The 27515-nt window shown below is 36.1% G+C and overlaps 1 long non-coding RNA gene across 1 annotated transcript; it reads right to left on the bottom strand.

Moving 5' to 3' along the window:
• Positions 1-1549: 1549 nt before the first annotated feature.
• LOC113944274 lies at positions 1550-27254 on the bottom strand. Its single transcript, XR_003526627.1, has 8 exons — positions 27005-27254; positions 25871-25999; positions 21303-21392; positions 15003-15089; positions 12826-12928; positions 11098-11254; positions 7978-8052; positions 1550-1669 (listed from the first exon to the last, which is right to left on the bottom strand). It is a non-coding gene; the product is annotated as an uncharacterized LOC113944274 (long non-coding RNA).
• Between the last annotated feature and the right edge of the window lie 261 nt (positions 27255-27515).

The raw sequence follows: 27515 nt of genomic DNA, 5'->3' as shown, positions 1-27515 counted from the left end.
AGGATGTGAAGATCTGAGCTTTTAGAGACAGGAAATAGAACCAAAATGTCACTGGCTACATCAGCTTTCTTGTACATCTATGCAATCTCTACTGTAATTATTTTCCACTGGAATTCAAAAGAACTGGATATGGCCTGTTAAATTTTTGTCTAAAGTTTAAGTGGTTTGCTTTCACTGAATTTCATCAGAAGGTAATTTGGTTGTGAAGGAAAAAAAAAAAGAATTCTAAGCATCTGCATGCTCATTTTAAACTGGAAGTTTAACATAATTTGAATTTCAATGAAATAAGATGAGAAAGTGTTCAGATTTCAAGTATTTTTAAATTTCTCATGAACGTTTCAGCAGCCTCTAGAACTTGTGTTTCGGTTCACAAGAGCATCTGCTTTTTAAAAATCTGCCAGTTTCCTGCTACTATTGCTATACTGTCAAGTTCCTTTTTATAGTATCTCCTTCTTCAAATCCTAATGCGGGGAGAAGAGATCTTTCATAATCCTGAATGTCTCATTTCCACACAGGCAATAGATATCATTACAAACTTGATCTCTAAAGAGAGAATTTAAAAATATTTTCCTTCCAAAGCCTGCATTTTTGCCAGAAGGATTGGCAAAATATAAATCCTCTGAATGGTACAGTAAATCTCAGGATGAACTAAATCATTAAATTCCAATGAAATCTGCTTGTAATCAAGCTAGAAATACTTTGAAAAACTGCTTGTCTCATGGTTTTTCAATAATTCTAATTTTGGTTTTGTTTCAAGGCCAGAAGTGCCAAACCTGACAATGCATGAAAATAAGCACTGTTCCAAAAGCCATGGCAGCATTTTGAGAAGATCAGCAAAAATCCTCTGCAGGTTTATTTTGACTTCTGTTCAGCTGTCTCCCTAGTCATTTAACTAATTTCAGTATGTGTGGAAATATGTTTTCTTACTTTCTAATTACTTTAGAAACAGCGTTATTACTTTAGAAACAGAGAACATACTAAATTTCATCTCTTATACCTTAGTAATTGCAGGCTTGAAAATGAAGACACTGTTTTAAGCATCTTAATGTTTCTTTCAAGGAGAAAAATTTTTAATTTCTATCACCAAGGTGTGAAAATCGACAGAAAAAAAATTTTGCTCTTCTTGTTATTGTACAATAGGTACACAAGTACGTGTACTACTGAAAACACAGCACAGAAGAAAACAAAGAAGTCCTTGGAACTAAGCTCCTATGAAAATATAGCACATGTCTAATGGTAAGAAAGAAATCAGTAGGTAATACCCAGAAAACAGGCAAAGAACATTACTATATTTCTGCAACTGCATATAAAATTGTAAAGAACATATAAAATAATGGAAAATGCCTAAATAATTACTTAAAACTTATGTCAAACTTATGTCAAATAAAATATTTCTCTCTAGGCAAAAAAAGTGATAATGAATGATACTAATTATTAAGCTATATTAGATTAATGAATTTAATAAATAATATATTTTAGGTAAATTAATAATTTTTAAAATAATAATTAAAATTAATAAAAGAGGGGAGATTTTCACTACTTACTGTCTTTGATTTTCAAACATCTCATTGTAGCAGGTAATTTCCTCATCAAACATCGTCAGAACAACAGAAAACTTGGGATAAAAGCTAGAACTGGTGGTAAACTTTTCCAGTAGATTACTAAATATCTACAAATTTGCAGAAAATTTATTGAACAATAAATAAAGAATGGCAATTTTATTCTAAAACATTTTATTCTAAACCCCGCATTTTTTCCAGAAGTTATTCTGTTAAAATAGCAGAATAATCTGCTAATTAGTTGCTTTTATTGTTGGTTTTGGCTTGGAAATAAACTAGGAATTGCATTAAGAAATGTACATAGAATCCTGGTTTACAGTTACCTTTATTGCCTCTTCATATGCAAGATTACCATTTTGTGTGAATAGTAATGGCATTGAGGAAGAGATTATTAAGAACTGCATGATGGCAACTAACTAGTTTAATAAAGCTATGAAAAATCAAATATAGAAAACCAAAAATAATGGAAAAATCTAGGTAGCTTCATAATGAATAGAAACAAAATTATCACAAAAGAAGATTTAACTTTATATATGTATAAAAATAGATATGAAAATGCTATATCTATAATTAATTATTAGAATAAACTTTATCTTTGTTCTATTTGAAAGTGGTTCTGAAAGACAGTTAAGAATGGTGGCTGGAACAGCGATGTGGAAGACCCATATCTTGTGCTACTGGAAATCAGACCAGACAACCAACCCAAAAATACTTTTTAAGAAGGTATGAAGTACTTGGGGGAAGATGGCAAAACCCTCTAACTTGCATTTAACCATTTCCAAAGTACAGGACACTGAAATAGCAATCATTAAATATGAGAAAGCACTCTGAAGTAGAATTGTAAGACAGCTTGTAGCAAGTAGCTACAAGTAGCATTGTAGCTACAAGCAAGTAGCTTGCAAGTAGCATTGGCCAGGAATGGATGCTTCTTTAGATATTATCCTCTGTATCTCTTAAGCCATAACAATGGGTTAAAAAGCCAGCGTGTAGGGAGTTGACCCTGGCTGGACGCCAGGTACCCATCAACCTGCTCCAGCACTCCCTTCTGCAACTGGACAGAGGAGAGAAACTATAACAAAGAGTTATCATATAACATGAATTGAGATAAGGACCAGGAGAGATCACTTACCGATTACTGTCACGGACAAAACAGACTCAAAGTGGGGATATTATTTAAATTTATTACTAACAAAATCAGAGCAGAAGAATGAGAAGTAAAATAAATCTTAACAACACCTTCCCCTCACCCCTCCCTTTTTCCCAAGTTCTACCTCCTCCCTCCCAGTGGTGCAGGGAGACAAGGAATGGGGGTTACAGTCAGTTCATCACAGGTTGTTCCTGCCACTGCTCAGGGAGAGGAGTCCTTTCCCTGCTTCCCATGGGGTCCCTCCCACAGGATACAGTCCTTCATGAACTACTCCAACATGAGTCCATCCCACAGGCAACAGTACTTCACAAACTGCTGACGTGGGTCGCTTTTTCATGGGGTGCAGCCCTTAAGGCACAGGTTGCTCCTGTGTGGGTCCCCCACAGGGCCACAGGTCCTACCAGGAAAACCTGCTCCAGCGTAGGCTCCTCTCCCCATGGGTCAGCAGGTCCATGCCAGGACCCTGCTCCAGCATGGGCCTTCCACAAAGTCACAGCCTCCTTTGGGCATCCACCTCCTCTGAGGTGGGTCTCTGCACCCCAGTGGTCCTCCATGGGCTGCAGGGGCACAGCTGTCTGCACCATGGGCTGTAGGGGAACCTCAGCTCCAGCATCTGGAGCACCTCCTCCCCCTCCTCCACTGACCTTGGTGTCCGCAGAGTTGTTCACATGTTCTCACTATGCTCTTCTCTGGCTGCAATTTTCATCTGCACAATAACTTTTCTTTCTTTTTACTTCTTAAATACGTTATCATAGAGGTGTTACTGTCATTCCTGATGGGCTTGGCCTTTGCCAGTGGCAGGTCCGTCCTGGAGCTGGCCAGACATGGGGGAAGCTTCTGGCAGCTTCTCACAGAAGCCACCCCTGTAGCCCTCCTGCAACCAAAACCTGGTCGGACAAACCCAATACACAGTGGTACGAAGCTCCAAGGAAACAGCTTCCTAAAGCACAGGACAGACACCTGTCATAGTTTCTCCACATACCCAAATAATTTCAGAGGTCCTGATGGGTTGAGAGAACAAAATTTCTTTTTCTTCTGATCTGGTTGTACCTTTCAGTTAACAACACTTGGAAAAATTGCAGATGTCTTGTGGACAAATTCAAGAGATACAACCAAAAAGTTCACAGTGTGATTTTATATAATTTTTCCCAATGACACATTTGCTGTATTTGAATATGTATTACCAGCAGCAGTCTCAGTTTCTGGCAGTTTGTGGTTAAATATCCCATAAAAGCTAACTCACTTCTTCTATTCTGAACTCACTACACTCATGCTGACAGCCCAAATTACAGTGTTTTATTATATTGCATCTTTACTGTGTATTTTATTTATCTCTGTTGTACCTTCTAGTACTTGGCATCTATTCAAAACCTTTACCTGTGTTCTCCTGCTGTTCTGGGGTTTTTTGTAGCTTCTTTTGCTTTGTATTCAGAGCATTATCTTTACTTTCACATGCAACTTCATTAGTTTAGAAAGCTTATGCAATCTCTCAATGACATCAAATTGTTCATCTGAATTGCTACACAGTTGCAACGATAGCCCGTGTATTAAATCACCAATTATGAACAACTGTAAAATACTGCTCATAAATATGCTATTTAAGGCATAAAGCCACTTTAATTTAGCAGTTAAATTTTTAAATAAAATGTCACAGTAAACATGTATGTTACCTATAAGCAATTCATAATTCAACTGGTTTGCATACTGTCCATTTACTGTTTGTTAGAACTTCATGTCTTGATTTTTTATGTCTCTTCACTGGTTCTGATAATAGAGCATCCATAAAAATTGGAACTTGTCATGGGGCATCTAAATTTAATTCCTGCTGTAACAGCTACATTGACTTGTTTCTGAATTTCTTTGAAAGATGATTTTTTTCCTACATCTAAAAAGCTTTAAAATGCCTTCATTTGGCAATACAATCTATTGTGTATCTCTACCAAGTAAAGTACAGTCTTCTAATTTGTTTTTAATTAACTTTGGTTTTCCTCTAGAGTCTGAAATTGTAGCCCAGTCTCACCATACGCATAAAATAACATGCTTCTATTCAACAGTTGCATAGATATGAACAGTCAGTGAACTTTGTTTGGTGACATTTAACTTTATCATTCTTCATATCCATTGCAAAATCTTGTCTTTTTTTAATGTTTCCAAGATATTTTTATCAACAACTCTTTATTTGTTGGCTTGTTTCTCTGGAAGACCATTTCTAAGTAGTAGCTTTCGAAGAGAGAGGTTTTCTCCATTTTTCTTTGGTGGACATTTTATAAGGGTCATAAGCACCTGCATCCTGTAAAACTAAAAGGAATGTAGGTAATGGCCCCCTATTTCTTCTGAAACTAACACAGGTTTGAAATCTTAGTGAATTAGAGAGAACTCAAATCTACAACATTTATGTCAGGGAAAGTCCTATGTTTTACTGTAATACTTTTTATGGGACTAGTGAGTTATTTTGCTGAACATATCTGCTTAATAAAAATAATCCATGCTGTGAAGAGTTAACTTCTCCCTGTACCAGCTACTTTCATCAGCATCACCCTTCTTCAGCAGAGAGACTACATGCTTCCCATGTTCCTCAGCCAGTCACATCCTATCAACTGTCTGCTTTCTTCCTCTGCCATAGTACAGTGTCCATTTTTTCCCATGTTTTCTGTTTTTCTTGCACAGTTCTTCCTTTGTTCTGTCTCTTCTCCATTACACATGATATGTTTGTAAGATAATGCAAACTCCTTCTCCTAACTCTTGATTTTATTTTTGTATGTTGTACTTGTTGGGATGCATTCGTATAGCACTGAAAGCAAACCCAAGTTGTTCCTCACAGCAATTATACCTGATGGCTTTCTTTCCATTTTCCCTCAGCTTCTCAAGAAATTGTGTTTGCTGAAGCCCTGCAAATTCTCCTTTAGTCCTGCATAACTCAATGTTTTCAATCATCTCTTTTCCACCCTTCTTCTCTTTTCCATCATGTTTTTCATTTTGCTAGATATTTGGCTCATTTACTCATATATTATCTACTCTGATACTTTATATTTACCACCACTATTTTGATTGCTACTTCCATCAAAATTCACTGAGTTTACATGAGATCAAAGTACACAACTCCCACTGATTTTAGTAACTCCCATTGACTTAAATGTGAGTTTTGTGGCTAAATTCCTGCCAACTCAGAAAATACAGGGTCTAGTGAGTATAATCTGAGTTTAGAATCACTTATTTAGAAAAATAATCTTTTAAAAGCTTTTTCTGGTTCCATGGTCTTGCATTATTATGACTTTTAATAGCTGAGGGACCAAAAAAGACATTTTCACAGAAATTAGAGTATTTGAGGTCTGCATGTCCAAATTCAGAACAAATTAGGAAAGATTAGTTATTTTCCCCTGAGTTTTGTCCCTGAATTTTGCCCTTGCTTTTATCAATGCAACCTATGGTGGTGTTCTCTCATCTTTTGCAGATGAACACACAACTTGAACAATGAATGAGTCTGTGAACAAAAATATGCAAATCTTGTTCTTTGTTTCAGTATTTGGATATATCAACTTCAATTTCCTAAATTCTCTCTTCTAACTCAAGTTACTGAAGATGCTAAGACAATTATCTAACTCTACCAGACTGCCTATTGTTCATCCAGCAGAAACTCCTACTTTTATTAGAATGTCATATTATTTATCTAATTCTTCATATATAATTTCTTTTTTCTTCGACACTGTTTCTGTGTCTTAAGTAGTACCCAGGTGCCTACAGCTATAAGACAAGGAAACTTTGTCTAAAAAGTAATGTATTCTCATAGACTATCTGATATAACTAAGAAGAACAGCTGAGCTTTTAGTCTTATAACACCTTCATCTATAACTTAAACTTGTGTTCTTTTCAGCAAGACTAAAATCTGCTGTTATTCTTTGGTAATCTAAAGAATATGTCCCTTTTTAACTCCTTCTTCACGTATCTATAAAGGCAGTTTCTCTAAACCTGGAAATTTGTGTACCCATTTTTCATTTCAGACATCAAGCCAATTCTCACGTATCTACAATCTGTAGTACAATTGAAGACAACAGGTTTTCATTATTTGTCATATTTACTTTTAAAGAAAGTCCAGCAGTTTACAAAATACAAAACCAAACATTAGAAATACCTACCCTAAATCAGAATGTGTAAGTCTTTATTAAAGGCCAGACTGTGATTATCCTTTCTGTAATTTCAAGGGAAAAAATAGTGGAAGGATTTTATATCATAATTTACTGGGAGCCAACTGCTGCTGTGGTCCTGAACACTTCCAGTGAAGATTAAGGTGTTAGCAGAGTCCTGAGTCACCTTCTCAGACCAGTAAGGAAGCTGGCTTTGGAGAAGAGAATTAAGATTCCAGAAAAGGCCAGGGTACTTTAAAGCAAAAAACTTCTTGCATCCCATATTTTAGAGAGGTAATACATGCAATATCACTTAGTGTGCGCAAACAACAGGACTACATTCACTGTCTACTGCTGCTTCTTTGTCAAATAATCTATGATTGGAGTCAGGGTCACCGTATGTCCCTGCATATAAAGTGACTTGCAGCCACAATGGCTGGTATGATATACATCTGGTCTTTAAAATACTGCAAGGTTGTATTGTAAACATATTTTCAGTTATTAATGCTAAGAACTTGATTTTAGTTTGGGCTAAGGAGATATATATATAATTTGTCCATATTTTTCAGATTTTCTTTCCCTACTTTTTCTTTACTGAGGAGACATCCCTTCCATGTGGAAGAAAGCTTTATATAGAAGTTGATAGCATTTATCCAGCCATAAAAGTCTTGGGCATTGAAAAAAGAATATTTGTTAAAATTACTGATTTCCCAACATTTTCTGTTTAATTACAAGAAGATTAAAAGCTACACACGAACTAAATATAAATAATTTTTTTTAAAATTAAGCTCTACAATGCAAAAAATTGAAAAAAAAAAAAGAGTTAATCCCCCAAACCTGTAGCTGTGGAAAACAGGATAGCTGCAGCATAATTTATTTTCATTCTGCCACCCTTATTTACACTATATCAAATTTTACCTCTGAGTCCTGAAAATTGCTCAAAGCAGCTAAATTTTCATTGTAGGTTTTCCTGGAGCATTTTTCAGGATCACCTCATCAGGTGTCCTACCAACATGAATTACACTAGTTCAAAGTACAATTCTAATACAAATTAATCACAGCATGTACTCAAATATTTATCAAAATGTTTCCCAACCTAGTAATTTCAGACTATAGAATTTTGAGATATGAAATAGATTAAATATTTTACCTTAGAAGCAGATTCCAGTCCTTTTGACTCTTGAAAGGCAGGATTTAATGTTGTTACTTAGTGGTGACCATTCATCTGCCAAGTGAATTTCATACAATGAGAGAGCTTTCTGCATTACAAATGTATGGAAAGTTCTATCTCAGAATTCAATTACAAGTATCAATACTTGCTATTCAGAGCAACAGCTCCAAAATAAAGCTCTTTAATTTCAGATTATAATTGAAAATGTAACCAAATTATTGTATATTCTGTTGCTTTTGACACCACTGACAAATACAGGAACTAATCCTGTACCTGCTACTCACATTATCACTAATGCAAGTAATCCCATTCAAATTAAGAACGTGTAAACAAAGATTATTCATGTAAGTAAAAATTACAAGATAGGGTGGATAAATCCCCTGAAATTGAATGATACAAGCCATTTATTTAGTTTCTTTCTCTAAGGTATGTGGTTTCACATGCCCAGTTGAAGCTAAAAGTACAAGTGAGAATACAAAAGCCGAAATAACAGATACTGCACAAGGTGCAGTGAGCAGCGCAGATACCAGTTGTTGAGAAGCAGCTCCCAGGATCTCCCTGCATTCCTCAGTTCATATTCTCTCACATACTCATAGTCTAGGAGGCTCCTGACTCAAGCAGAGGGTCAACCTTATAATCTACTACTTAAGCAGGTATAGCCGACTGCCATGACAGTCCTAATAGAGGAAATGTGACAGAAACAAACACTGGCAGGATTATACTTAGAATTTTTCCTCTATTTTCCTGTCCCAGTTTTAGATCTTCAGACCACCACTACTCAGTTACAGTACAGATGACTTACTAAGAAATGGGATTCTAACCAAGATAACTACATCAAAGGAGCACTTGAGTAAGGAAAAGTTTTAAAAGTCATCTCCATTCTCATTAAAAAGGGCTGAATAAGAATGTTACGGATAAAACCGGTTAGATTTAGACTACAGTTGTCCAAGCTGCCTGGTACCTTCAAATATTAAAATCTTCTCATACACAGCTCCACAACCAGTAATGGACCATTCTAACCACACTTGTGCCACCTAGCCAGGAATATAATGAGCACAGCTGAGCTGGTGAAAAGAGGATTACAATTCCGAGTGAGCTTTTCATGATTTTGAGTCACCCTGAGCCATCAGTTATGCTTCAATCTGCCTCTTTTGCAGCTGGACTTCTTGCCAGCCCTTACTAACAGTCCAGTGCTATGCAAAATTGTCAGTCCTTCAAATGGCAAGGTAAAGGCAATTAGTTTGTAAGGTTAAAAGCAGAGTTTTGTGGAGGGACATCCTATTTTTATACAATTTCTTTAATAAGCAAGCCATATCTAGATCGAGCATGTGTCTTCCGTGCAAGAGTAATAATCACATTTCACCAAAAATTGAATAAGTCTATTGTGTAAATGAAGGACTCCCTAAGCACACATTAACAGGAGAGACCATAGCAATCTATCATCTCAACGATCCCTGAACAACACGATCTGTAAGTAATTTTGATAGAACAGATTGTGACAGCTTCATAGGAATTACTGCAAGTTGCATAGGCAAAAATCTACAGAATAAAAGGAATTGGAATAGGATGTAGGTTGTTCTGTAAATTCATATATGATCAAGTATCGTAAGTGGCCTTACTGAAATGAGTACTTTTTTCACTAGAATAAAAAGACATAGTGAAAGTACAGGAGTACCTAAAGTCTCACATATAAGCTAACCATACTGAGAAAATCAAATTAAGATTTTGTTGCTAAGAGAAAATAGAAATACATAAAAAAGATTTCATTTTATCTTTCAGAAAAAGCAAAAATAAGCACTGTATTTCTTATCATATATAAAACCAGTACACATATATGTACGTTAGCTAGACTGACCCCCCAGTCAACTTATCAGTCCTGCAAGTTGACTGTGTCAGAATGGAAGTCTGGATCTATTTTTTACAAGGAGATGTTATTAATGCATGACAGAGTCTGGTATAGGTGGAAGTAAGTGTGCTGGTATTATTTGGGTTATAAATCTTTTACCCTCACCTCCTTCATTCATCTTTGTATATCATCTTATACAGCGATAGTCACAAGAAATTTGGCAAGTAGGGCAATGCTAGAAAACTGCACAATCCTTCTTTTGGGGAACAATTCTGGTTTTCTCCATTTTATGGAAGTCTCAAACAAGAGACTTACAATTAAATACTTCAAATACAGGGAGAGCAGATAGCAAAATACAACCCTCTCCTCTCAACTTCTTTGCAGAACTAAGAAGTTGCTGTCTGCAAATGAGTGGAATTTATCTGTCAGCCCATAGCTATGAATAGTCAGAAAAAAAATAATTTAGAATAGTTCAGAAATCCTTCTCCATTTTCGTTTAGCCTTCATGTCAACACTTCTTTTACTACTACTGACATTAGTGTATCTTGTCAATAGAGAGGTGTTTACATTTTGACAATTTTGCATGGATAAAAAGAAACAACAGAAAGTTAAAAAAGACAAGCTGAAAGGAACAAATGTTAGCATGTCAATTCCCAAATGCCTTTTTTTTTTTTTTTTTTTTTTTACTTACAATGTGCTGCCTAGATTTTAGCACCTTGATATTAAATAAATACTTCATTTATGTTCCCTCTCCTCTGCTCAGGGACCACTCCGTGTGTAATGAACAAAGGCAATTCAGAGTGATATAGATCATTTCATCAGTACCTCATTGCACTTCACAAAAGCTAATAATGGGCCTTTCTCTCCCTCCTGTAAAGTTCAGTGGGGGCAGAGGTGTCTCAGTTCTCAGTACTGTTGTGAGAGGTAGGAATATGTTTCACAACTGTAACACATTACAGGAGACTTAGCACATGAGAAGCCAAACCAGCAAATCCCAAAACACCCTGATAATGATTGATTTACCTAAATTGTAACACCTCTTTTCCACATTTTTCTGAAACTTTAATGTCTACCAGTGTTACTATTCAGTAACTTCAAACAACTTTCGTGAGTAAAGCACACTAAAAATGAAGAAAGGCATATAACTTAGAAAAATGTGATGAAAATAATAAAACAACACAATACATTGCATATAACAGTTGCTTCTACAGAAAGAGCTCTATGGAAATGTTACAGCATTTGTATTTACTAACCTGTTGTAATCCATTGGGCTGTGTTTACTTTTCTGTGTTTGCCTTCCAACACCAGTGAAACTCTTCCCTCATCACTGAATTTCTTCACTGAACACTTTTCCTCTCTGACTCCCAAGTGCTGTTTTCTCCAGTCCAGATGAGTAGCTGGTGTAAAAAGCTTTGAGGAACAGCAGAAGAGTTTGAGACATCAAAGGTTCTTCTATCCTCTTTCACAAATAAAATGTTTAATTTTGGCTACTTCAGCAGAAGTGCCTTCAGTCACTGTCAGTGGCTTCATTCATGTCTCTCTAACATTGGAAGATGTGTTTGGGTTTTTTACCCAAAAAATAAGTGTGTGTGCTAACAGATGCAGATTGAGACAACCAAAAAATAACTACCCACTTAGTAAACAGTTTAGGCTGGCTACAACATTTTCACTTTAGTAAATGCTATTTGTAAAATAGCATTAATGGTGGCAACCTACTCCTTGTACCTTCTATCATATAAAAACTAGAGCACTCAGTCAGGAATTTGCAGGTATTTGAAGTCACACCTCTGTCCCCCATTTGCCCTCTTCAGAGAGTGCCTTCTCTGAGAACTTTTCCCCCCACTCTCTCTGAGATTTCAGGTGGGAAATTTCAAGAATTCATTTGTCATTTACTTCCTTTTTTTCCATTAAGATATCAAAACTCAGAGCTCACTTTCGTAATTCAAGGAGTCCCCAACACATTTACAATGTAAATCTTCTTGTAATAAATGCAAAAAGGTAAATGTTACAGAATGCAAACCTGATAATGTAGTGACTTTATCCTGATGAAGAGAAGATCACTCGGCACCAGGTAACAAACTCACTGCAGACACAAAAGTGAGACCACAGCAGTTAGGGTCAGATTCAAGAATTTAAGTCTTCACTGAAACACCTTCACTGAAAATCCAACTGTGTCTAATTTCAAGATGCAAGTTCTTCTGTTCTCTGCTTCAGGGCAATCAAATGCAATTCAGCTTTGATCCAAACCCCCATATTGTCACAGCATATATAAGCTCAGGAAAAGGAAGGACTAAAACAGCTGTGAAGCTTTCGTGCTGAAGCATTCTGTCCAGCTCAGAAAAACTTGTGGCTCTTGACATCAATCTACACAGGGAGAGATAGCTTGATTCACATGGTTATAGTTAAATGTTCTTCTTTCCTGGTAACTTTGAAATCAGTTTCACTGTACTAAAGCTATGTTTTTGAAAACAGACTGTAGCAACAATATGGTAATGTGATAATTTTGAGTAATCAAATTTCAACAACTGCAAACAAGTTGTTTTCAAAAGTAGAGTCCTCCTCCCCAAAAACTGCTAATTACAGCCAAAACTTTCTGGCTTTCCTTGTCTCAACTGAATATACATATTGTTTTTCTGACAGTTAATGCAGCATGGGCTACACTATGTTCCTAGTCCACTTCTTTTAAAAAAATGTAAGACATAAAATTGTATTTAATTGTGTATAGACATAAATATTAAAGTGATTACACCATTATATTTCAGAAATTTCATTAAACAGAAAATGCCAGTGCAGAGGCAAAGTCCCACTGGGTAAGAGCTGCCCCCTTTTCTAGGGTTCCAAGGAATTGTTGTCTTTTAAATACAAAACATGTTCTTAAAACTTCTTAATGTATACACTTCGCTGGACATTTTTGGTTCCTCCTTCAAGGTCTATTTTGAATATTTCTGCATAAGCTCATTTCAATTTCTAAAAAGACATACAATTATACCCGCAAGTTTGAAACCTTGCACTTCTCTATTTCAAAATAAGATTCCAGTTAATCATATAGCTGTGCAATATCAGTCTGTGATAGTGATGATGCCCCTGAAAAAAAAAAAAGAGTAACAATTGTTTTGCTCTACAATGCTTGATGTATAATAATCTTTGAATTAATACTCATTTTGTTCTAGAAGTGTATGAAATACAGAAAAACATATAAGTCTTGACAGACAAACTGACCAGAGATGCATGTGCATTGCTATAACACTCAGGGTGAATACTTAGTGGTACCACAGTGATCTGTAGTAGAGTAAGTCGAACAAATGAAACAAATTTCTAGAGCAGGAAAGGAGGCAGATGTAGCAGCTTTTGCAGTTTTGAGGAGGATGTCTTGTATAAAAATATCCCATGGATTGGCATCAATCTGCAGGTATTTTTCTATCCTTCTGAAGATTTTTATATTATTTTTTTCCAAATAAATTAAAAATGCCATACCAAAAAATAAGCCCCAAACCAACCAAACAAAAAACCAAAACCACAAAAAAAAAAAGAAGAAATCTTTTTAAGAAAACAAAACAAAACAAACCAACAAAGAAACAAACAAACAAAACAAAACCAGAATGAATATTTATTATCAGATGTTCTGATTTTTTTTCATTTTGCTTTAGTTTTTTTCCAGACAAACATTTTTGCCAATGTTAAGCAGAAGTTAGGAAAGGTTTGAATTTTTCAAAGATTTTTTTTTATGATAAGTACACAATGAACAGTAAAAAACATCATCCTACTCTTAGAGCTATCTTTTCCTCAACATCATGCAAGATGTAGTAAATATTTACATCCTCATGCTTCACTCTACTCCCCTGTATAATGATATGCTGCCATACCTACACTGTCTTTATCTAAAGTCTGATTCATTAATGATTGTAAGGAACACTGAGAAGCTCACTTAAAAGCATAATATCAGAAACAGCTTTTGCAAGGAGCATCATAAATGAAGTGTCATTATAATAAAATTCAAGTTTTGTATAAGAAAGGATACTATTACATCCATATGTATTTCTTACAGACTAGAAAGAATTATACTGAAAGGTTTTAACCAATAAAAATGTACTGCTATCCATGTTTAAGTACAAAAGAGATCATTCTGTAACAATTCCATTATTAACATCACATATTTGTGAATGGGAAGCCAAGTACAAGAACAGGTTTAAGCTGATCCTTACCAGACACCAGGCACCTGAGGGTTAAAATCTGCACCCCTGCTTTGTTCCTGCTCTCCTATGCCAAGGTGCAACAAAGAGGCCTGGCTCCAGGTGATTCCATGTACCATATGTGCTGCATTTCCTGCACACGCAGGAGTTGGGAACAGCATTTCCAGGTTTACAGCTAGTCTGATTTTTTTGCTTTTTGTCAGTTTAAGCCTGCCCTCTCCTGTTGTTTACACATTTTATTTAATTTGTGCCTTTTATTTTTCCCCCAAATACCAAGGAAAATTAAAAGCATATAACAGGCAGGCACAGCAGGGAAAATGGAAGTATTCCCTCAAAGATATACAGCCAAATTCAGCCCTTTGCAGAATCTGCTCACACAAGCATGAAATTTTCACAGATGTCTGGGTAGTGCAAGGGTAGCATGACTGACATGTTCTGCTGTCTTTGCTATCTGGAATATTTTTGTGGTTCTAGTGTGGGAGGGGCTTCTCTTTCAGAGCATTTCAAAACACAAATCCACATAGTCATTTCCGAAAGGGGAAGATATACACTAACAATGATGCTGACCCACATGCTGAGCTTTAGCCCCTCTGAGCGGTCCTACTGGCTTTGAAGGAGCCATTCATATGGAAAGGCATAGGCTTAGTTGTATGGCCAGATTTTAGGAGGTATGCCAGCTTTGCTGAGGCACCTCAAACTGATTAACAGGTTCTGAGTTCTACCATGGAGGGGCAACAATGAACACTGGAGGCAGAGACACTGTGGGTCATGCTGCAGCTGTGCTCTAGAGAGCTCCAACAGTGGTGATGCTGGCATGGAAGAAAAAGAACAGGGAAACAAGACCATTCAGACAACAGTTTTGAGGCTATTATTATAGCTGCCATGCAGCACATCTCTACTAGAAGAACACTCTACATACCAAAGGTAGTTCCTCATACATAGACTCTTCATGGAGCAAGCATACTCACCCAGGTTTGCAGAGGCAGTAAGATGGCAATCACTGGCAGTAATTCTCTTTCTTCCTCTTGAAATTTGGAATGATCATGCTCTAAACACTGCCAGGAACAACAGAACAACAAAATAAGTCCAATGCTACAAACTAACCACTTTTCAAATTTATTTGGAAATTAAAAGTCTTCAAAAGCAACTAGCATTAGTAAACATTTTGCCTTTGTTACAAATACCGTGATCCATATTTCCCCCTCTCCAAATATCTCTCTCTCTTCCATAAAAAAAGGACCAAAACATTTTAAAATAAATTACATACATAAGCCTATTTTCCTATTTTTAGCAACCAAGTTATGTGTCTACAAAATCAGGGCTCAGGGTCAACAGTGTTAATAGAAAAAACACTGCTTGCAACAAAACCATATATTCAACATCACAATCCTATTTCCACTTTCTGGTCAGAAAGGCTGTTTTCTGACCACATTCATGTAATTAAATAACAGTGAATCTCTTATTAAATACAAGGTCTGATTCTCATCTCACAAGAATTGATAACAAAGTTGCTAGCTGAAGTTTAAAAAAAAAATCACAGTTTATTTATATCTAACATATATAAAATGCTAAGTTTGGGGCAGAGGTAGGGGCAGTGTGATAGTTGTTGTTATGTGTTCTTTTTTTCCCCACAGGAAAAAGATCTGGCAGCATACATCTGTTTCACAGTAAAACCAAGATATTAATATTATCCAGTAATTCAGCTTCTTCCCAGCCTTTGGGCAAACTTTGGTGAAGAGAGAAATACTTTTTCATACTTGTTAATTCTGCCAGTTTCCTCTTTAGGAATTTACATGAGAATATGTTCATTTTCATGCAAGTTAGACTCTGGGGTTCTTTTTTCAAATAGCTTACCAGAGTAATAAATATCATCTGGTTGTAAAGCTACACTCTGCACTATGAGTTAGGTGTTGAGTGCCTGCTTAGTAAAGAAAATACAGTAAACCAATATCATAATGGCACAAAATGAAATACAGATACAATTCCAGACAGTTACATTGAATGCTGAACACTGGGGAAAAAAATTAAATCTTTCAGACAGTGTATTAATAACTCACAGTAACACTGAAAAAATTGATAAACTTATAAATAAACTAAAAAATAATTGCTTTTTGTACTGAACACATTCACTCCCAAAAGAGAAGAAAGAGCTTTTTTGTTACAAAAAACTACACAAGGGTAGAAAATATACATTCTAGAATTCCAGATGAAACCCAGAAAATTAATATTTTCTATTTCTCCCAGGAGACATTTTTAAATTATCAAGGTAGAGACTCAGTAGGAAGTTATTTAACATGTGAGTTTTATCCCACAATTCCAGTTCAGAACAGGCTAAGCAAATGCAACCTTTGTACTGCCAGGGCACTGGAAAAGGGCCTTTGTGTAAATCAAATGCAAGTCTTTAAGTTATGGCCTAGGGAAGACTTAAATAGTGCCAACACCTTTGAGTTACCCTCCATGTGTATCCTCAAACCACTGACTGAACTCCCAACGTCTTGTCCCAGCACGCACAGGATTCAGAGTTAACCCTGGAGCTTGCTGCCTGAGAAGACAGTTGTTTCAAGCTCCTAGTCAAGAGTTTGGAAGTGACGCTGACACAGCGATAGATCCTGAAAGCCAAAGGTTCAGTCTTTCAGTTGAATGGATGAAAATCACTTCTTGAAATCTGAACTACAGATAACCTAAAACATTTCTCTCTCTTAAAGAAAAAGTGAAGTGTTCGAAGTGTTCTCCCTTAAATGTGAGAGAGAGCATACAATAGCAAAAAAAAAAAAAGCTTGTGAGATATATTCTGGAATACTCAGAGTTAATTGTTTGACAAGAAATTCTAACACTGCTCAGAGATGATCTACATAGTTCAGAATATAATGTAATATGCTCCTCTTGAAAGAAGTTGTCAGTATCTGATGGGTTTTTATTACAATTGCTCACTATAAAACGCACTATTTAATTACTAGCATGAAAGTGATTCTAGCATAAAGGAAGAAGGGGAAATGAGACCTCTCCACCTTTTCAACAGTTAATGCACTTGTGCACGTAAAAATACAATGCTTTTTCATATGTATTTTTAATGATGCATTGCATTTTCTTAGATCTGTGGGATCTAATTTCTCTGTTGATGCCCTTAGATATGATGTAATACCTAAAGCAATATATGATGACAGTATATAATTTAAATAAATCTAAAATTCTTAAGATATTGGTCAAGAAGAGATTTGTGATTTTGTGCCCAACTTGACACTCCATTAAATGGCACATGATGCTCAGCTTCTAAAATATACTATCATTCCTAAGACATTTCATGTTGAGTTTCTAAGATAAGACAATTGTTTCCAAAATGTTGAATTAACACTTCTGCAAGGTTGTGTATAATCTGGAACTTTACATTTTCTAACCAGACAGCCAGATTTCAAAACATCCATTCTTCAGATATTGTAATAAAGTAATTGTCAAAATAAACATACTAACACAGAACATAATGACAGAAAACACAAATATTTTAACAGTGAGTGTCAGGTTTTCAATAAAGCAGAGTACAAGTCCGAGTTTATGACAAACAAGTTTTTTTCTTGTGTGCATCTTAGAATCTACAAACTGCAAGTGTACATGGCCATTCAATATTTATATGCACTATCAAAGAAAAAACTGAACACAATGTGAATTTTCCTTACTCTGACTGAAAACTCTTGTACCAGGACAACCATATCCACTAGGAAAGCAGTATTATTTGGAAAGAGGTCAGATCAGACAGATGGCAGAGAAAAGGGAATCAGTGAAATGTTCAGTGTTGGAAAGTTTCAGTAGCAATGTAACATGTTAAAGGACAAAAAAATTGGTCAGTCTCTTCAGCTTCTGAGATTAGTAAAACCAAAGAAAGGTATAGCATAAGCAAAACATTTTTCAAAATTAAATCAAACAAATATAATCACCCATGGCTTTGAGAAAAATATCTGAAATATTTAGTGAAATAAGGTATCAAGCAGTACACTTTCTCTCCATATATAATTCAAAATATTTTCCTGTGTTTTCCAAATGAGTATACACTGTATAAAAAAAATCATGGCACTTTGCTACCTTAATTTTTAACATAAGTTTATGAAACCAGGGTAATTTGTTTTTTATTGCCCAGTGCAACCCTAAAGTAAAGATTTAACCAGAGTTAATTAAGCTATCAAACAAAGATTTGAGCAGATCTGCTTCTGTTGCAAACAACACACAAAATGTTGATGTGGCTCTGTCATCCAGCCACTTGGACTCCTCACCTGGATAACTCTGGGAGATTGATACATTTGGGAATGAAGCTCTGACTCACACAACAACATCCATAGTGGTCAGGGACATAGGTGGCAACAAGCATCTGCTGGGACACTGGGGAGAATCCTGTGGAACTACAGTGAAACCAGTTATCGTTTGCAAACCCTCTGAGCAGTTCAAGGGAAGGATTTTACATAGTCATACTATCAAGGGTCCTGCAAAAATTTTTGTATTAAACACAATTTATATGTACATATTCTCTGTATCTTCTCCTATCCAGCTCAAAAACAGGGACAATATGGATTCCACTGTGCCAGCCATCATGCTATACAACCATTTTCATTTGTACTGCCACAAACAAAGAATTAAATATAAAAGTGGTACCTCTGGTATGAAATCTATCTTTTGTTGTTGAGATTATTTCCTTGCCCAGTGACATAAAAGTGATCAGTATGCCATTATGTGGATAAAACAATTAAAAAGTTTCTCAGAACTAACTCTGTCATCTTGGACAGCAAAATTACTGCTGCAAGGAGCCACCAGTACATTTGTTTTCATTATAATCAAATATACCATCCTAATCAAAATGATAATTTGACAGGGTTTTTTTTGTTCAACTCATGCCAATTTATCTATGTCAGTTCAGTGTTTATTATCTTACTGTCATGAAAGCTCTTAGGCAGACTGCTAGTTCATTATCTATACATGAGTTTAAAACAGTAGTTTGCCTGATCAGAAATGCCAAGCAGCTTATCATTTTACATTTGACAAAATTATTTTGTAATAGGTCACTGGGTTTTCCTCTTAGAAAGCAATCTGTACTGAATTTTTTGTTAAAATATAAGGTAGCCAATGCCTCTACTGGATAACTACAATTTCATTGGAGTACAGTGCTTTGTTTCAATTGATTGTATCTTGCAACAAAAATTTTGGCTAGTTGTAACAAAAATAACTATCAATTCTCAATGATATATTCTATTAAACACCTCTCTGTAAATTCTCAGATGTCATTTCTTTTGTCCACTTACAAGAATATAAAGCTGAAAAAAGTAGATTTTTTTATAGCAAAACACTAACATTAATAAATGCTGAGTCTTAGTAAAAATCTGAACATTTTACATACTACTCTGGGAAAGTAACAAAGACACAGTAAAATAAAACAACAGGGATATAGCCATGTAAAGAAATACAGAAGATTACATTAGTGACGAGTGGTTCATTTATGAGGGAATTGGACTTCTAGCTGTAGTTTGTTCCTTCAAATTTTAAGATCTTGTCTGTAAAAAGCCTTCTCATAATCTCTGTAGAACATTTTCCTAACTACCACTAACACTCAGTACGTTCAGCTTCATATGATCTTGGTATGTACTTTCTAAAGTTGTTTCATCTCTTCTGCCTGAATTTTTTTCTGATGTATCCCAGCCCTGACTTAGTCAGCATCAATAGTCAGCAACACTCTTCTTGATACACTGGTCTTTCTTGAGTTGAGGTTTAACATTTTCTTTAACTTTTAATATCTGTGCACCTTTGCAGGGGCTGTGTGGAGAAATCCCTGTGATTATGCCCTCCAGTTTGCCAGCTTTTGTCAAGTGTTTTGTTTCCTTGTGCTCCCCTGTCTGCATCTGAAGCCTCTGATCTCACACCTACACTGCAACTTCTTTGGGATTCTGTCCTTGGTTAGTCTTTCCCAACCCCACCTTAAAAACCGCCTCTCTTGACTTCAAATACAAATCCCTCTAGTGTACATGTGCCAACACAAACTACTTCAGTTCCCCAGTATCTGCATCTTTCTGTGACAGCTCTCTGGATCACTAGCTGATGATCAGTATGGCTGAAATAAAGTTGTTATTATCTACACCCTTCTCTCTCTCCAAGTTAACCTTGCACAAGATCTCCTGTTGTAATACTGCCATCCTTATGATCACTCAAACACACAATTCAGATATCATCTTCAACTTAGACCTCTGTATAGGTCCTCTCCTAATAGCTATGTACAAGGATTACAGAACCTTACTGCTTAGTGCATGAGGTAGTTTTCCCACACATCTGTATAGGTAAAACTCTTCTCCAAACTCTTATCATCTCACATCTTAGTTATTCCAGTATCGTTTCTTCAAATCCTGCCCAAATGCCATCCTGTTGGATGGTCAAATAATAACACATATACCTTAGCCTACACTGCTCTTCACACTTGAGATTTTCAGAAATACCTGTAAAGGACAGTGTTATCTTCAGATCCTTCCTTCAAACTTTCTCTTACACTGTGCCAATTAAATGCTGAGAAAACTGCTGTGCTACACTCTCAGCCCCGCACTGCCACTGAGTCTTCTGCTTCCTGGTTATACCTACACTGCAAGGACTTCTGGGCAGGGCCAGCTTCTTGTGTTTGTATAGTGCCACCCAGAGCAATGCCCACCTTATGACCAGAACTTCTGGAGGACATTGACCAGTACAGCAAAGCACAGCAAAGCATCACTGTGGTAAGAGCAGCTCTCTTTGTCAGCATAACTTTCCTTGATGCAGAAGGAAGTGAAACCCCAGCAGACCTTTCTTCCCAGACTTTTCTGCTGCAGCTTCTCTTAACAAAATAGTGTCTGCTTGACTTGGAGGCAGTCTGTCCAAGGGACATATCAGTGTCTCACCCTTTGAAGCCTGTCTAGCAGTCAACCAGCTTTCTTTTCCTCATCAGAGAAAGAATAAGGTAAAGTTTTAAGAGACAGAGCGAACAAAAACAGTGTCAAAACAAGCAGGGGCCAGATCCAGAACCTATTACATTTAAAGGAAATGCTAAATTTACTTTAATGGGCTTTGACAAAGGTCCCCTGTTATAAAGAAAAACAGGCTGAAGTTGGCCGAGTCATCACAGTAAGAGGCAGAACTCTCTTCCAGTTCCACCACTGAGTTATTCAGCCATTCCCAGCCACCTGCTGGCAGTTCACACTCCCTCTCCGGGCTGCCTTCCTGTAAAACTAACATATTCCAGCTGTTCTGCGGTCCCAAGCCTTAACTCTTACCTCCCCTTACTAAGTACTTGTCTTCCTCCATATCTTCATTTTTCCCAAGGAACTTCATTTAATGGACTTTATGCAACTCTGTGATGAGGCCTAAGAGAAAGGTGAACTGTTTAGATTCTGGAGTAAAATAAAAAAACAAACAAGCCCCAAATTGGGATCTTCTTCCTTTGGGAATTCTAGAGGGGTGAATAAGATAAAAATAATAATCTGTTCTGGATCTGAATATTTTGCAACCACTTGGTATTTTAATTCTAATGAGAACATAAAAATAAGTGATAAAACAGGTCTTTTAGCATTTCCCTTTCAAATTTATATCTCGGGAACAAAATTAGTCCTTGCCACCCAAGTTTTACATTCATATTCTATCTATACTTTTCATATATATATGGATATAAACTTCTTTATTCTAGTTCTACGGGACAATTGCTGCCTTGGTATATTTATAATACAGCAGACATAGCCTTAGTACTGTTGCCATGTGTCACTGGTCATCATGTGAAAAAAATCAAGGAAAAACCCCTACAGTTTCTTTATAAAAACTAACAAAAGCCTTAATTCAATTTCACTAAACTAAACAAAAAAGTGTTATGATAATTTTGTATGTGTCTTCTTGTCATACAGATAACCAGCTACAGTACAGAGAATGAGTACTTCAGTTCCATCCATGGTTCCCACCTATTAGGGGAAAGGTAAATAAATTCTTCAAGAAGATTGCTTTACTTTGCTGCTTTTCAAAATACATTTTCACATCCTCAGGTACTGTGTGTGGCCAAGCATTGTAATTGTTTCAGTTGGAAGAAACATCAAGTAGAATCTGTCAGTAAGTCAAATGCAGGGTCATAATTTAGGTTCTAAAATGTGACTCTGGGAGATGATGGGGGGAAAATATAAGAGGTCTACAATGACAGTACAGACACCGAGATAACATGGTAGCATACATTTAACCTCCACCTTGCACTCCACCTGTTCACACACAAAGAGTCAATTTATATTCTGTATGTTCTGTCTGTTTTGTGACAGGACATACACAGTTCATATTACAAAGTCATTAGCTGACATGCCTTATTGCAGGACTAATGTACTCTGTCAAATGCCTATGCATGGAAGGAAGCACTTGGGATTGCAATGAAAATATCCATGAGGGATAGCATTGATTCACACCTTACTGGAGGTACTTACGTAAGGCAAGCCAGCTGTTAAAAGGAGAAAGCTGGTTCAGTGCATTCTACAAGGACTTAAGACAGTTTGAGAAACAGTCGCAGTTATTAGGAATACCAAAGTTTTGGTGATCATCAAACATCCTAACAGGTGGCTAAAATGCACCCAGACCTAGCTTACATCTCAACTTTCATGTAGTTGAGAGTCCTTATCAATAAAGTAAAAAGGATTAGAATAAGTTTTTACTACAGAGAAATTAGGCAACAAATAAAATTTATTCCAATTTTGATTTTTTTTACTTGTATACAGTGATATAGGTACATTCTCAGTCTTTAAAAATAGTTTTAAAATTATATATTATTTCTAAGAGTATCAGAAACTGTACAGCATGAAAGGCAATTAGAGCATTGTATATCCATAGGAAGTACTTCAACAGACAGATGTAGAAAAAGAGGGATAAGATGGATTACTCTAAAGCATGCAGGAATTGGTCCAGAAATGTTTCAAAATTTTGCCATTGAATTGTGAAAGAAATAGTGAGAAAATATGGGAAATCCTATGCAAACCACAAAAAAAATTCTGTGGATGATGACTAATCTTCTCTACTGAGCCCATATGCAGAGGCTTTTCCCTGCCCCTAAGAAAGCTAATCAATAAAATATGGAGTCTAATTTGGATTTTTATTTCTAGATCAAATATAAATTATTCATTGGTTCCTTTTGCCTTTTGTAATTTGGGGGATTTTGATCCTGCCTCTTAAAATTTCTAAGTGAAGAGTCTATTTGAAACTTTTCACTATGATATGAGTACCCTGTGAAAGGAGAGAGTCGGTAGTGTCTACCAACCTAGACTACAACTGACTTTCAAGACAGGTAAGATGGTAGTCACATGGAGTTTGGTATATGCTTCATTTAAGGATGCTAAAATTATATGTCTGAAGAGTGGAAATTTGAGAAGTATTGATTTTAACTCTGAGTTACAAATCTCTCCAATTTATTTTTGTATTTGACTCTTTAGGGAGATTTATAGGGAGAATTAGAATATGAGTCTCCCACGTAAACTTCCTTTTGTGTGAAGTGGTATGCTAGTAAAATAGCCTTCAATTGCCACACTCTAAATAGCTCCAGGAGGTCCAAGGTATGGGGACATGGGGCAAGAGACATAGAGCTTTGTCTACGATTTTGAGTAACTGGTGACCCTACTATAAAACAGGTTTATGCTGAGGATTATATCTTTCTAATATACTGTACAACAATGGCAGTTAACACAGATGCTTTAGCAAGATCTTGCTAAGCAATGTATCAGCTTCCAAAAGCAAAGGCTGACAAGTCTTTAAAAGCATAGTGATTGCTATTACAAGTTGCTAAGTAAGGTGTTTAGAAGTATTTAAAAGACACAATCTCTGGGCTAGCTGACATTTTTCTGACGATATTTTCTACTTTGTTTCTTACTCAGATGGCTTCAAGTGGTGATTTGGGCAGCTGGAACCTGGGGGCATATTTGCTTCATTACATAGACTATTTTGTCAGCTGGAGCTGATTTTTTGTTAACACACAGATGGACACAGAAAACCTTCAAAGACGGTACAAATTTATTTTGTTTTAAATGTAAATACCACCCTGGTATCATTAATAGCCAAGCTAGCTTGTTTCTCTTAGCATTCTATGCCTTATATGCCAATAATCTCAGGGCTTTATTTTGCCTGATATAAATTTTCATTAAGCCTGAGGAGGGCTCTTTCTGTCTTTCCTGACTGATTCAGGTTTAATTGGCCTCTAAGGATAGTAAGCTGCTTGAGGGTTCTTTCAGAATCTGTGTTCCTCTGCTTCTTTGCCAAATATTTTTTTATTTCATCTAGCAATTTGTTTCCATCAGCTTCTTTTCTCCATTTTTGCTGCCAGAGACAAAGCTGTTACATTTTTTCTCTCATTATATAAGCATTCCCCCTATCCATGTTCTTGGAACAAACACCATTTTTTGGGTAGCTCCACCTTTTCTTTCAAAGTCTATTCTGACATGCCTTTAAAAAAGGTTTAGTCAGAAGGTTTTTGCTATTTGCCTCTACTCCGGTCTAACTGAATCTCTGCAATAGATGTGTGGGCTGACCATGCCATTTAACTTCTTTCCAGCAAGGCCAAACCAAGTATAAAGAAGTCGGAACATAACTGAATCTAAGATAGAGACAACATGAAAAAAATAGAAAAACAGAAAAACCCTATTATATAAGAAATTCAAAATTATACAGAAAACTACTTTCCTCTTAACTTTCTTTTTCTTTATTAATAATCATATAACATTCTTGAAACTTTTTTTCCTTCTTTCTATTAGGGAAGACTTAGGATTCTTATATGATTTCCTTTAAACTGAAGAGTTTTGCTACCCTTGTGCATTGTCCTGGTTTTTCATTCTCTTCAGTGTGGATATAGAAGCCTCCATTTCAGCAATATTTTATTTCCATAAGAGTGCCGAATCTATTATTTGCTTGCCGTGTCTCTGTGCTTTTATAGTTTCAAAAATAGTCCCATTCTGCAACAGTAATTAGCAGATTTCTAAGCTGGTAGCTCACGGTTTGCTTTTTTGGGCTGTCTTTGTAGCCAGTACTCCTCTGTTCCCCTATGCAGCTTTATTCATGTAACAGATTTCCAACCATAAAGTTTGTGACAGTCAAAGCCATCTCTCTTTTCATAGATGATCACAACATTCAAATTAATGGCCATTTCATATGGCTGAATACTCAGACAGCCAAGCTAAGCCTGAGATGGATTCTGATCTCTCACAGATGATACTTAATTCTTCAGTGGTGTAAACTACAAATTTTGAACCATAACATTGTCAAATATGCTCGCATGTTCATGTCATATTCTTACATTAAAGAGTCTTTTAAAAAGGAAGAGAAAACTATTCCAGAATTTGGTGAAGTCCTGGATAGTAACAGCAGAAATTTTATCAAGAGGAGTCTAGCAAAAGTCAATAATTTACTGCATAACATTTTTTATGTGTAAGAACTAAACATTGCACAGAAAGGCTAAAAAAATGTACTATTTATACAGGGAGAGAAGAAAGACGAAAGACTCCAGAGTGATAAAAGTAATGGGAAAGAAATAATAGGGAGGAGACAGAAAAATAAAATGTTACGACAGAGCAGTCTGCTTCTGACCCAAATGTGGTGAATGCTTCCCATTAAAGCAACTGTCTCAAACTAACGAGCACCTTGAATGAAATTTTGCATCCACTAGACATCAAGGGGGACAAGATTCCATCACAGTCTTTGAGATAAAACCAAATAACTGTATAGATGTTTAAGACTGCTGTTAGTGTGCTTTTTGTAGTCTTTCTTGGAATGAAAAGAATGAGAGAGAAGAGCATGGAAGTAAATAGTTTAACAGTCTCATGCGAGTATTTACGCTTACCTGACTGAAGAGAATCAGGAAAGTAAGTTCTCCTCGCTCAAGTGCTTGTTTGTAATTAGTCTTGGACTCTTTTGTTACCTTTTTCTTCCTCAAAATGTGCAAAACTTTCATGCTCGAAGAAATATTAATCTAAGGTAACAAGTGATAATATATTTGCCTTAGTAAGTTTACATATACAAAGAATATATGTCAATGGATACAAGATCTCTTTTATAAACAACAAAGCCTCACATTACCTGATAATCATCAAATACAGTAGCTGTATCTCAGCCTGGTTTTGAAGTCTTGGGATTGCAGGTTCACATTTCACTTCTCTGCTATGCACAAATTGTCTGCACACACTAAATGAACAGATCAAAAAGTGTGTTGCCAAACACAGAAACTAAACAAGAAAAGAGTAGAAAACTTTTGGCCTCTGTGGCATTTTCCAGTTATTGCTACTTTGAGTGTTCCTCAGATTAAGTACAGGTTAAAATACCTCAAAGAGAAATGTCATTTTAAATCGCAGGGATCACAAATATGTGCTGAACAGTGCACTTGAAAAACAAATCACATTTTGCATGCACACACCAGTCTTTAAACACTCAGTTTGCAAACTGTTTATATTTGACGTGCCAAGTGCTGGGGGGAGGGTTGGTGTTGACTTTTTTATAACTTAGATAACTATTAATTTTTTAAGAATTTTGTTGTAATCTTTTACAGCTGTTAACATTCTCTGATTCTGAAATCTACAGTCTTCTTACAGTATTTGGTGCTGAACTTCAAAACTAGCCTGTTTCTAAAGCATGAGAAAAGTCATGAACATTGATAGAAAATTCACAGCCCTTACTCAAAATAATAAAGGTGTTTCACTTGACTCATTTTTTGTGGCATAACACTGAACCGAGCTTTAATATGGCAATCACTCACTTTTGTCAAAAAACTTAGCAAAACAAAAGAATATAACTTGTGTGTAAGCAATAAATTATTTACGAATTTGTAGATTTAATTATGTATTTTTATAAAAGTGAGAATTTTTTTTAATTTTATAGGTTTAATTGCATGAAGTTATATAGATGGGATAATGTAGTCTTGCACAGTTTTAAAAACCTGTATAATGACTGAACAGTGGACATCCACAAACAGCTCTTTTACCTTAACATTCTCAGATGTAAAGGTCCCTTGCAGTGACATCAGGCCAGTTAACTCTGCCCCCTTTTTATGTGTTCAACATTCAACAGCAGAGTCCTTAGTTTGTTTTTCTACACTATCTCACTCATAAGCAGGACAGAACAAAGTTTTGACCATTTCTGCTCCAATGCTTTCTGCCTTCCACAAATAAACAGACAGGAGACATCTGTTGCTCTTGCTTGAAGAGGCAGGAGGAGCAAAGGAAATTTGGAGAAATTTGGAGAGCTGCAGAAGAGGTGAGTGTTGAGTGAGGCTGAAAATGAAGGCAGTGAAAGATTAACACTGGGAAGTTACAGTTCACCTCACATACTCTGCTCCTGAAGTCAGAGCTCATCCATGATTATTCCCACTCACTAGTGTTTGGTATCGTACATGTACTAAGTGGGAAAATTGTAAAATATGCCAGATCCTTCAATCCTCGTGCATTTAAAATATATCTTATAGCTACACCTTCCTCTGAGGACTGTAAAGACTT

This window comes from Corapipo altera, unplaced genomic scaffold, assembly GCF_003945725.1.
Source record: "Corapipo altera isolate COAL_440 unplaced genomic scaffold, ASM394572v1 45, whole genome shotgun sequence".
NCBI lineage: Eukaryota > Metazoa > Chordata > Aves > Passeriformes > Pipridae > Corapipo > Corapipo altera.
This window is presented reverse-complemented; position numbering and strand designations above follow the sequence as displayed.